The following is a 12,091-nucleotide window of genomic DNA, read 5'->3' on the forward strand; positions in this document are numbered from 1 at the left end:
AGCTGATGATTTTGATATCTTCACGGAAAATTTTTTTAACAAGATAATATTGAAAATTGAGAGGGAAATAGAGAAAAAACTCCAAGCATTATTTAGTAAACTGAATCAATGGACCTTACGGATATTAGGAAGAAATTCCTCAAGATAATATCGTGGAACATAAACAGAATCAACACTCGGAAAGCCGAGATAGAAGAAATAGTATCAGAGAGACAACCAGGTATTATAGCCCTACAGGAAACAAGAATAAAGCGAAACAGACGACTGAATTTCATGAATTATGAAATGTATGGATGTGACAGAATTACAAACACCGGAGGAGGAGAAGCAGTATTGGTGAGAACAGATCTGAAACACTACTTCAAAATTAGATCCGACGAAACACAAGGAGAAACAGCAACAGTGACGATTGTTGCCGAATTAAATCGTCAAAGAGTCGAAATTACCTCGGCATATAAGCGACCACCAAACAATCCATTGGAAGAGCAGATAAACAACATGTTGAAAGGAACACACCCGAAAATCTGCATCGGAGATTACAACTGTAAATCCCCATTATGAAACAGTAGAGCAGAGAATAGAAATGGAAAAAAACTCAATGATTTCGCCGAAAAACAAAATGCCATAGTGATTGGACCAGAGTTACCGACATATCTTGCTTTTGGTATAGGAATACCAGATGTAATAGATATCGCGATATTGAAAAATATAACTCAAGAATTCTCGATTGAAATTTTGGAAGATGGAACCTCAAACCACAATCTCGTGGTATTGACAATTTGAGAAGAACCAAGGAAAAAACTGAAGAAAATAAGAGAATATACCAATTGGGTCAAATACAGCCATTTAATACAATCAGAATCATCAGAAATTCCAACAATAAGCACTCCAGAGGACCTGGAATGTGCGATTGATAAACTGGAAGAGATTATATTAAAAGCTTACGAAAAAAGCACGAGAAGAGTGAAGAGACCAGCACCAAGTCATCCGCATGGCGATACGCCTAAAGAATTAAAGGATTTTATACGAGAAAATCGAAGACTCAGAAGAATATATCGGATGAATAAAAATGATCTGAATAGAAGGAACCTCGACCGCCATAGCCAAGTTCTGAAAAATGCTCTGAAAGATCTAAGAACAAGCACGGAGAATGCAAAAAAGCCTACGAGGAGAAAAGACTAAAATTCCACTCCTACACGGAGCAAGGGGAATGGCGTATACCACTACTGATAAGGCAGATGCATTCGCGGACTCGATCGAAGGAGAATCGAGAATAAATTACAGGATAGACGACGATAATGAAGATTTGGAAGAACTGGTTGAAGAAAATAAAGAAGAAATGGATGAATTACCAGCGGCTGATGAAATAGATAAACCAACATCGCCAAATGAAATTAGGGAAATAATTGGAAGTTTGAAGAAGAGGAGAGCTCCAGGAAGCGATAAAATAACGAATGTTATGTTGAAGAAATTACCTAGAAAAGGTACAGCTGCTCTCACAAATATCGCAAATGGAATTATGAGGACAGAACACTACCCAGAAAAATGGAAAACAGCGAAAGTCATAGTGTTCAATAAACCATTCCCACAAAACTACAGACCGATAAGTCTACTGTCTGCGTTAGGAAAAAGTAGTAGAAAGAATTATAGCCACGAGGCTAAATGAGGAAAACGAAAATCTGAAACAAATACCACCAGAACAGTTAGGATTCAGAAGAGAGCATTCAAGAGAACAACAATTATTAAGGCTCACAGAATACATTACAAAGGGATTCCAAAATAACAAGCTACAGATCTTGTTTTACTAGACGTCGCTAGAGCATTCGACAGAGTATGGCATGAAGCATTAATATATAAGATGAGATGTACTGGTTATTCGATCAAAATATGCAAGTTAATCAGGAATTATCTCAAAAATAGGAGATTTTACGTCAAAGTGGAAGGAGAATGCTCCACAACAAGAGATATAGAGGCTGGAGTACCCCAAGGATCAGTACTTGGGCCACTTCTGTACAACATATACATTCACGATATTCCGAAGAATCCAAGAACCATGCTAATGCTGACCACACAGGCATAGCAACACGACACCGCAACCCAGAAGCAATAGAACGAGTTCTACAAGAAACAATTGACGAATCAAATGATTGGTGCATAATAATAATAATAATACATTTATTCTCAACAGGTTACACCCAATAACAGAGAAAAATGATCAAACAATGGACAAAAGAGCCAAGCAATCTTACTGCAGAAGAGGAGACTGCGACCCACGACGAATCTAGAAGTTGACGGCGAAGAAATCGACTGGAAAAATGACAAGCAACCGACATAACGAAAGCAGTGTCCGTGAAGTTAGCACCCACTCTTTCGAAAATGAAAAAAATTTTGTTTGCATTCGTTAGTAAATAGAACACAAAATGTTTCGTCAGTAACCTATTCTGCAATAGACAAAATAGCACCACATAAAGTGCAAAATTAGCATATATGTATAAACATTTTGGAAAATTCTGAATCAGTTTATTGCTTCTGTAAAATAACTCCATCTGTAACTTCATATTTGTGACACGAATTTCTGTTTCGTTTCAAGTTTTTTCTTCATGGAAATTTCCATCTGGGACCCGATGTTTATGCTCGGAGTATCTTCGTATTTATATCGATACATATTCCACATCGAATTATTTATATTAACTAAAGTACTTGTATGGGAAATCCAGTATTTCCGAGACGAATTATGTAGTCAGATTTTTGTTTGTTATCTATTATTTCATTTATTGTCATATCTTGTTTTTTTTTCCCAATAATTAGGGTGGAAGATATCGCTTAGTGATATGCCCATCCTTTTGCACCACAAAATATAACAAACTATTGTAACGCGCGTTTCTCGGAGAATCCTTAATCTCGAGCGCCAGCTATTCTTTTCAATAGGAAGAATAGCAAACCTACCAGAGTAGCTGCTAGCCAGAGACAGAGCTCGGTGTTGTCTAGGGTAGTAGCGACAACGAAGAAGTCAAAATCGAACTATGTAAAAGTTTATTCACAACTTCGGAAACTAATTGTATGTACAAGGGAGATATGTGTGATATAAAATATGAGTGATTCTATCAGTGAAAATACATTCGGGAGATCTTATCCGGTCACGAGCACTTTATGAAATTTATACCGGGTGTAGTGAAAAATCAACGGTTCAACAAAAATGCGCCAACCAGAACTGACGAATGCTAAGGACTTGCTATACGGTATCGGTGTGTAGTTGTATTTCTCCGGGAATGAAACACAATAAGGGCGGGTCTGTTCGAGACTTTTATTCGCTGCCCCAAGGGTTATAGCACACCATGATTGACAGCGAAGAAGATGTCTATTTTTAACGCAACTACGGGATTTCACTGATTACGTGCGGTATCTCTTATTCTCTGCCCCAAGGGTTATAGCACACCATGATTGACAGAAAAGAAGAGATTTCGGATCTAACACTTATGACGCGGAACGCGGACAGGGGGGTTGACGGAACTTTCCCCTCAGTAACGTGCGGTATCTCTTATTCTCTGCCCCAAGGGTTATAGCACACCATGATTGACAGAAAAGAAGAGATTTCGGATTTAACACTTATGACGCGGAACGCGAACAGGGTAAAGAACGATAAAATACAACAGGAAACGATACAGTACAGCAGTGTCAAAGTTAAAGAAGTAACGGCGTAGGTCTAACAAAGAAACTGAACGGTACAGACGGGGACCTACCTCCTTTGTTTCAAGCACTCGAAACTCAAAGGATTTAAAAAGAAAAAAAAACTAAAAAACCAACTCTAAGCACTGATGCAAATAACACAAAATGATTATTCTCAACGGCGAAAGTACTACGGAAAATCAACTGAATTTATAACAGAAGTTAGAAACCACGCTAGAAAGCGAAATAACACTCAAGCGAAAGGAAAGCACTGAAGTAAAATTCAAAAGTCAGCCGGAGAACTGAAGTAACAGTCGAAAAGTCGAAAAGTGACCGTCGCGGGGGGAAAATTCGCCTTTATAGGCATATCCCCTCTCACGGTAAAAATCTGAAAATTCCAGAATACGACAAGACTGAAAAACGTCGTCAGCTCCGGTCTATCGCACATCAACAGACGAAAAACGTTGAAATCTTCAGCGGCATGTAAGAAAAACAACGCGAAATACAGACAAGCGGCTTTTCACACTTACTCCGCCCGTCGGAACGAACGCACGGAACATTCGAGAATTAAAATATTTTCAAAGACGGAAATTTAAAACGAAAAAAATGCACCAAGATGAACTCCAATTTTCCTCAGAAAACTGGGGTCCATTACACCACCTCCACCTCGGAAGAAATTAACTTACGATGAAATAGTGAGCTTAATTTCACGACTCTATCTACCCCTAGTACCTTACTTTCGCGCGCGCCACCTATATACTCGTGACCAGTTTACAATAGCTGTATTCGATAGTACTTATCTTCTCTATGGTTGGCCACTGGTAGTTCCAATGCGCACGCAGAAACGTCAGCGTCAGTCATTTCGGCGCAGGTCTCCGCCATCTTGTCAAAGAACTTTGTTCAGCGTTCCGTGGATAAATGGTGTATAACAGTGGAAAATCCTCCCTCTCCATGTGGAAATTCATCTTCATCGCTGGTCGGAAACGTGCCATGTTTCATTCTTCCGGTGAGTACCTAATTTAACTGTGTTTGGCGGGTGTTTGAATTCCATCGTGGTTTTGTAGGTTACCCAGGAATCGTGGGAGCTGCAACAGGTGGAAAGCCTCCAACAGCTCGACGTGGGGGCTCAATGGGCTGGTGTGACCCGGCTGTACGGACGTTGAGACTTTCGGATCCGGTATGAGACTTGCAGGTGGGTAATTTCTAACAATAAACTCTCCAATCTTCATCGTTCCTCGTGGTCAACTTTTCTTCTTGGAACGGTTTTTCTCTGTACTCTGTTTTCAGGTAGACGGTGTTTTCTTCAGGTAAACAGTGTTAAATTGACGGTACAATAATTTCGATTCGGTTCAGGACAGAGATTGGTTAGATCTATTGGATTAATAGACGGATATACTCAGTTGCAAGGTGAAACAGTATCCTTTATTGGTATTCCTTACATAAATAACAGATTTTTTCGGACAGTTTTAACAGGTTTGATTTATAATTGCATGTTGAACGGGTGAAAATCTGTAGATACGGTATTTCGGTCAACGGTGGTGCCTGTACGGAATTTGAACGGAATTGTTACGGTGTAATCGGTTATAATTATGCTGAATAACGTGCGTCAGATTTACGAGATTTCTCCTTGCAGGTGGCCTTGGTATCTTGGACAGGCACGGAGGGCGAACTCCCTACTGGTTGACATGCGGAACTTGTTCAACTTCTTTCGGGGTGGTTCTATCCGCTGATTCTTGGAGACAGATTGTCTGGATGCACTGGTTCTGGTTGATCGAGCAACTACAGTTATTCAGATAAACAGGTAAACAGATAATAATAATATAATCGGTAACGAAAAAATATATATATTCGGTAACGGAAAAATAACGGATTTCCTCCTTTCAGAGGTTATTTCTATAGAACGGTTAACGGATCATGACAATAATATAGGTTATGCATGAAATGGTTTTAAATCTTTAATGTGTATGTTAGTGATTTTTCTACCCTCTGTATCTTTCAGGTCATAGACGACAGGTGAAACAACTTCAACAACGGTAAACGGTCCGGAAAACTTCGGAGCCAACTTGGCGGCGAAACTGTCAACGGCCGAGGATAAAGGACGGTCCCGGCGTAGAACTTTATCTCCCACATGGTATCGGATTTCTCTTCGTCGAAGATTGTAGTGGTGAGCCTGTTGCTGGAAGGCACGGTACAGTTTAGTACGGACGAACTCATAAGCCTCCTGGAGATGTTTGATCTGTTGAGTACGGTAAGTCATGTCTCTGTTTGCTTCTTCTATACGGTTGGATTCTCTGTTCATTTCGTTATTGTGGGGGTTTGTCGAATAAATCGCCCTCGGGACTTCTAGTTCCCTTCCATAATTTAAAAATGCCGGTGTAAATCCAGTAGACTCCTGTTTAGCGGTGTTGATGGCAAACGTTAACTCTCCTATCTTTTCATCCCAGGTTCGTTGATCGGCTTCACAAAACTGTGCTATCATGGTCTTTAGGGTACGGTTAGCTCTTTCTACGGGGTTGCACTGAGGAGTATACGGTGGTGTGAAACGGTGAGCAATGTTCAGCTCTCGGAGACTGTTCTTGAATAGTCTGCTGTCAAATTGTACTCCATTGTCGGATATTACTAGCTTTGGGCAACCGTATTTCAGTATGACTTGTTCGTAGAGGGCCGAATAAACAGTTTTGGCGGTAGCTTTCCGCAACGGACGACACTCTACCCACTTTGTGAACCGGTCTTGCATTACCACGATGTAGGAGTTTCCCTTTTTTGACCGTGGCAATGGTCCAACTATGTCCGTGGATACTTCTTTGAACGGCGCATCCGCCATTCGGTGTGGTTGCATCTTACCAGGGGTTTTCTGTTGCGAAACTTTGTACTTTTGGCACGATGTGCAGTTTCTCACGTATTTCGCAGTGTCTCTAAACATCCCTGGCCAGTAATAGTTTCTGGCTATCCGTGCAATCGTCTTGGCAATCCCCATGTGACCTGCTAGTTCTGAGTCGTGGTTTTCCTTCAATACTTCGGTTCGCTGTTCGGTCGGTACACAGAGTTTCCAGGGTTGGCCGGTTCCATCTTCTGTGAAGTCGGATGAGTCCCAGAAATGTCGTAACAGTTTTCCATTCCTAACGGCGTAGTCAGGAAAATTTGCTGGGTCTTTTTCCACCTCCTGTAACTTCTTGTTGTACCATTTGCACTGGGTTGTTTCTATCTCGGATAAACATACGGAATCTAGGGACGGCAACGGGCTTCGGGACAGGCTGTCGGCTACTTTGTTCATCGATCCTTTACGGTACTGGACTTCGAAGTCGAATTGCTGAAGGAAAACGGCCCATCGAGCAATTCTTCCGGACGGTGACTTGATGGAGTTTAGCCATTTCAGACTCATGTGATCGGAAATTACTGTGAAATGGAATCCTTCTAGGTACGGTCGCAGTTTCTCTATGGAAAATACTATGGCGAGACATTCCTTTTCTGACACGGAGTAATTTTTTTCTGCGGGGTTTAGTGTTCGACTCACATAGGCGATTACTCTCTCCTCTCCATCGATCACTTGTGTTAGGGCACCTCCAAGGCCCATGTCACTGGCGTCAGTTTGCAGAACGAACGGTTGGGTGAAGTCTGGACAAGCCAGTATCGGAGATTCTGTGAGTTTTTGTTTCAGAAGCTCGAAGGCCTTCTGCTGGTCTTCTCCCCATTTCCAACGGTGTTTCTTCTGCAGTAATCGAGTCAACGGAGAAACTAGATCGGAGAAGTTCTCTATGAAACGACGGTACCAGCTGGCAACTCCAAGGAATCGACGAAGTTCTCGGACGGTTTTCGGTATTGGTAAAGACACTATCGAAGACACTTTGTCGGGATCGGTACAGATGCCATCGGAGGTGACGACATGTCCAAGGTATTTTAGGGATTTTCGCTCAAAGTCACACTTGTCGGGGTTGAGACGAAGATTAGCTTCTCTCAACCGTCGGAATACTTCTCTCAAGTTCTCCAGGTGCTCCTCGAAAGTTTCCCCCAGGACAACTATATCGTCCAGGTAAGCGAACGCTTCCGGTTCCATTTCTGGGCCAATGACGGTGTCTAGGAACCTCTGGAAGGTGGCTGGGCTTGCATGTAAACCGAACGGCATCACGGTGAATTGGAACAGACCTCTTCCGGGGACGGTAAATGCAGTAATCGGACGGCTCTCCTTTGCTAATGGTATCTGCCAGTATCCTTGTTTCAGGTCCAGTGTGGAGATGTACTTCGCTTTTCGGAGTTTGTCCAGAATCCCAGAAATGTACGGCAACGGGTATGCATCTTTCACAGACACTTGGTTAACAGCACGGAAGTCGATGCAGAAACGGTACTTTCCGTCTTTCTTCTTGACCAATACAACAGGTGAACTCCACGGTGACTTGGAGGGTTCAATCACTCCCTCAGCCAACATACGGTCCACTTCCTGATTGAAGATCTCCTGCATTTTCGGATTTAGAGGTCGGTATCGTTGTTTGATCGGTTCGGTGCCCGGTTTCAGTTTGATCTTGTGTTCAATCAGGTCGGTTGTACCATACAGGTCTTCGAACTTCTTTAATTCCTCGGTCAGAAATGCCTCCAGTTCTTGTTTCTGAGACTCCGTCAGCTCCAACAGGTGTTCTTCGGCGGTGTGAACTTCTGCGGTGGCTTCGACGGGAGCCATCGGCTTCGAGACCAGTCGGCCTTCCAGGAAACATTCGGCGGTACTGAGATTTACGGAAAACTTGAAAGTCGACAGAACATCCATCCCCAGAATAATGTCTACCGGTAAGCTTGGTACCAGTAAGAATTTCAAATCAGGCAGTGTGTAGTCGGAAATTTGCACGGTGGTGGTGTACAGTTTCGGCGTGACGGTGGTTTTTCCGTTCGCTATTACTGCAAAACTGTTGTGCATTGTTTGTCCTGTGATTCCTTTACTTTCACACTGATCGGATACGGCCTGACTGCAAAAACTCCTGGTCGCTCCTGTATCTATCAGTGCTCGGAAGTGTTCGCCGGCTATTTTGACCTCTATTAACGGTCGGTTATCATTACAGGTGGTCGGTGTCAGTGGAGTCAAGATTCCGGGAGATGTGGTCGACTCCGTCTCCAATCTCCCCTTTAGTTTTCCGAACACGGGCAGTCTCGTGATAGAATGTTCTCCCTCTGACATCGAGAACAGAAGATTTTCGGTGGCCTGCGACATTCTCGACGCATGTGGCCATATCCACCACATCGGAAACACTGTGTCTGGAAGGACACTCTCCTCCCTGATGGTGATTGGGTCCGGTCAGCGCGGCCATCTTCGGCTCGACGACGGGGTGGCGGTGTTGAATTTCCGGATCTACCTTCGGACCTGTCTCCAGAAGTTGGACGGTGTGATTCCTGTTGCTGGACTATTGATTCTCTGGATCTGGGTGGCCTTGGACGGCTTTCCCCCGGCGGAGAAAGTCGTGTCTGGTTGGCTGGTGTCGGCGGGATTGATTTCCTATGATCAGTTGTTTGTACCTGTTCTCCGGTATCCACAGAAAAACTCGCCTGATATCGGTTCAGTTGGCGGGGAGTGTACGTTAGGTGAGGTTCCTCCACGAAACCTGGTTTTGAGGGTGGCCGGGTGTACTGGCTCATCTGCCATTGGACCAGTTCAAAAACTTTTCCTTTACGGAGAAGTTCATCATACGTCTTGGTCTCCTGGAAGGCCAAGGCCTGCTGTAAGGGCGGAATCAACCTCTGTCGGATGAGTCGGATCTGCTCCACCTCGGATGGTTTTGTATAGGTGAGCTTCTGGAACAAGTTCTGCATCCGAGTAACATACAGAAGCAGCTTTTCTTCAGGTCCTTGTGTTCGTCTTTTTATTTCCTCCAACAGATTCTCCTCATAGTTGACAGGCAGAAATGCTTCTTTCAGTTGGTTGGAAAAATCTTCCCAGTCCTCGAAAGTACCTCTCCTGGGAATAAACCAATCCCTTGCATCTTTCCGTAGTAATTCATAAACTGATTCGAAAACTTGTTCCAGGGACACTTTACGGGATTCAGCCAGCCTCTCCACCTCTTCAAGAAATCCGGTCACACTTCCAGTGCCATCAAATGAAATGTTCCATTTGTGTACAGGGACAGTCGGTACTGTCGATCGGGGCTCCGGTTCTGATCTGGCAGGTGTAGTGACAATTGGTCGGTCAGGACTTATCCACGGTGCAGGTAAGTGTGGAAAAGACACCCTTCGGGTAGAATTAATCCATCTACCCTGTGTCAGACCCTCAGGTGTGGTTGTTCTACAGTCCTGTGACTGCGTGAGAGGTATCGCTGGTAACTGTCGCAGTAATGCTCTACATGTCTGTCTTGTCTCATTCATGACCTCTTCTAATGTTGAATTCCTTACAGGTGTGCCAGTATGTGAGACATGGGCTACTACAGGAGGATCGACACCATCTCCCAAGTCGATAAGCGATGGCTCTCGGAGCCCTGAAATCCTCTCCGGTTGGATCGGTGACACTCCAGGTGAACTGGGCACCTCCACATCTAAGAGAGACTTCTGATGTCGGTTAGATGTCTGCAGCTGTTCACGATTGCTCTTTTTACGTAGCTCCTCTAGTGCTTCCAACGCCTTAGCTGTAGTTGCCTTCATTTGTCCAACTAGGTGTAACTGTGTTGTGTCTGCAGTAACAATAAAGTCCAGCCTTCCTTGTATGTGTATTAATCGGGTGTAAATTCGCGAAAATTCGTTAGCTGCATTCTCATGATTGAAGTTCTGAAGGGATTCCACTAAATCGGTGAGTTTATTTTGGCAAATCTCAATCTCCGAGGCGGGGTTCAATGATGTTGGGGGTAATAGAGGTTCATTAGCCTGAAGTACTTGTCGTAGTAGACTCCGTTTAGTCATCACAGTACCCGGTATCGATTGTCCTCTCAGTTGTAATTCGTATGTAAGTTCATCACTGAGTAACCGGTTTACGTCCATGTTCGACATATTATTTTCAACGAAGTCCGATTCAGAACGCACCAACCTTTCACACTCGGTATGTCCTCCACAATCTGTTTAAGTTCTAAGTCCAACCCGGTGAGTTAATCGTTGGCTAACTTACTCACTCAAGCTCGAAGTGGGTATCGGTGTAACCCCAAAAAAAAAAAAATAAAGTCTAAGTCCCGGTGTATCAAAAAAAATCTAAGTTCAAGTCCCGGCGCACTAAAATAATCTAAGTCCCGATGTATCACACTAAAAATTTTACAAGTCCAACGTTACTTGAAAAAAAAAAATGTCAATCAGTCCCACTAAAGTCCGAAAATATTCGCGAAATACCGCACTCACTCGCAAGTCGTCTCTTATAGTCCGGAAAATTTCCCGAAATTCGAACCGCACCAGAACGCACAGGTTAGATTCCAAATAGTTTTTCAAGTTCAATATCCAGAAAATAAATCGCAATAGGTTTCAGAAAAATCAGCAATAATTGGTAAGTTTCAACAGTACAGGTCAACAGAAAATAAAAGCAGGTAGACAAGTTATCAATAGGGTAATAGGTGATTCACTATTAAACTGATAGGTAAATAAAACCTATTAAATTTTACCAATTGTGACAATAAATTTTCAATGTTCGGAAATTCACTCACCTTCAATACGAAATTAAAACAGTTCAATTCAATAAATCAGAAATAATAAGAAATCGGAAATAATTTTCACTGATATTAAGGCGCAACAACAGTTCAGTTTTCAATAACTCAATAAAGTAATCGGCAAAAGGAATAATTAAATAATTTCCAATAGGTTTCAACAATAGGAAAAATTTTCAGAATATAGTCCAATTCAATTCACAGTATAACAGTTCAATACAGAGTGGCAGGTAATAAAACACAGATCAAGTTTATTTTTCACAGTTCTCGGTTCAAGAAATAGTTACTCACTGTTCTTAGGTTTTACTCACTGTTTTGGGAATTCACTCACTGTCCGGTTAATGTTTCTCACCTCTGTTGTTTCCTAGTAGATTTTGCACGGTCCCTGCTCGGGCGCCATTTTTGTAACGCGCGTTTCTCGGAGAATCCTTAATCTCGAGCGCCAGCTATTCTTTTCAATAGGAAGAATAGCAAACCTACCAGAGTAGCTGCTAGCCAGAGACAGAGCTCGGTGTTGTCTAGGGTAGTAGCGACAACGAAGAAGTCAAAATCGAACTATGTAAAAGTTTATTCACAACTTCGGAAACTAATTGTATGTACAAGGGAGATATGTGTGATATAAAATATGAGTGATTCTATCAGTGAAAATACATTCGGGAGATCTTATCCGGTCACGAGCACTTTATGAAATTTATACCGGGTGTAGTGAAAAATCAACGGTTCAACAAAAATGCGCCAACCAGAACTGACGAATGCTAAGGACTTGCTATACGGTATCGGTGTGTAGTTGTATTTCTCCGGGAATGAAACACAATAAGGGCGGGTCTGTTCGA

At 42.7% G+C, this 12,091-nt stretch overlaps 1 protein-coding gene and 1 long non-coding RNA gene across 3 annotated transcripts in view; one reads left to right on the forward strand and one right to left on the reverse strand.

Annotated features, from left to right (window-relative positions):
* LOC123322616 (GTP-binding protein Di-Ras2) overlaps positions 1 to 12,091 on the reverse strand; it is a 413,354-nt gene that overhangs the window by 14,592 nt on the left and 386,671 nt on the right. The gene's annotated exons all lie outside the window — the stretch shown is intronic.
* On the forward strand, positions 5,883 to 10,096 carry LOC123322621. The gene is made up of 3 exons (XR_006539183.1): positions 5,883 to 5,914; positions 9,670 to 9,851; positions 10,035 to 10,096. It is a non-coding gene; the product is annotated as an uncharacterized LOC123322621 (long non-coding RNA).

This window comes from Coccinella septempunctata, chromosome 1 (genome assembly GCF_907165205.1).
Source record: "Coccinella septempunctata chromosome 1, icCocSept1.1, whole genome shotgun sequence".
Taxonomy (NCBI): Eukaryota; Metazoa; Arthropoda; class Insecta; order Coleoptera; family Coccinellidae; genus Coccinella; species Coccinella septempunctata.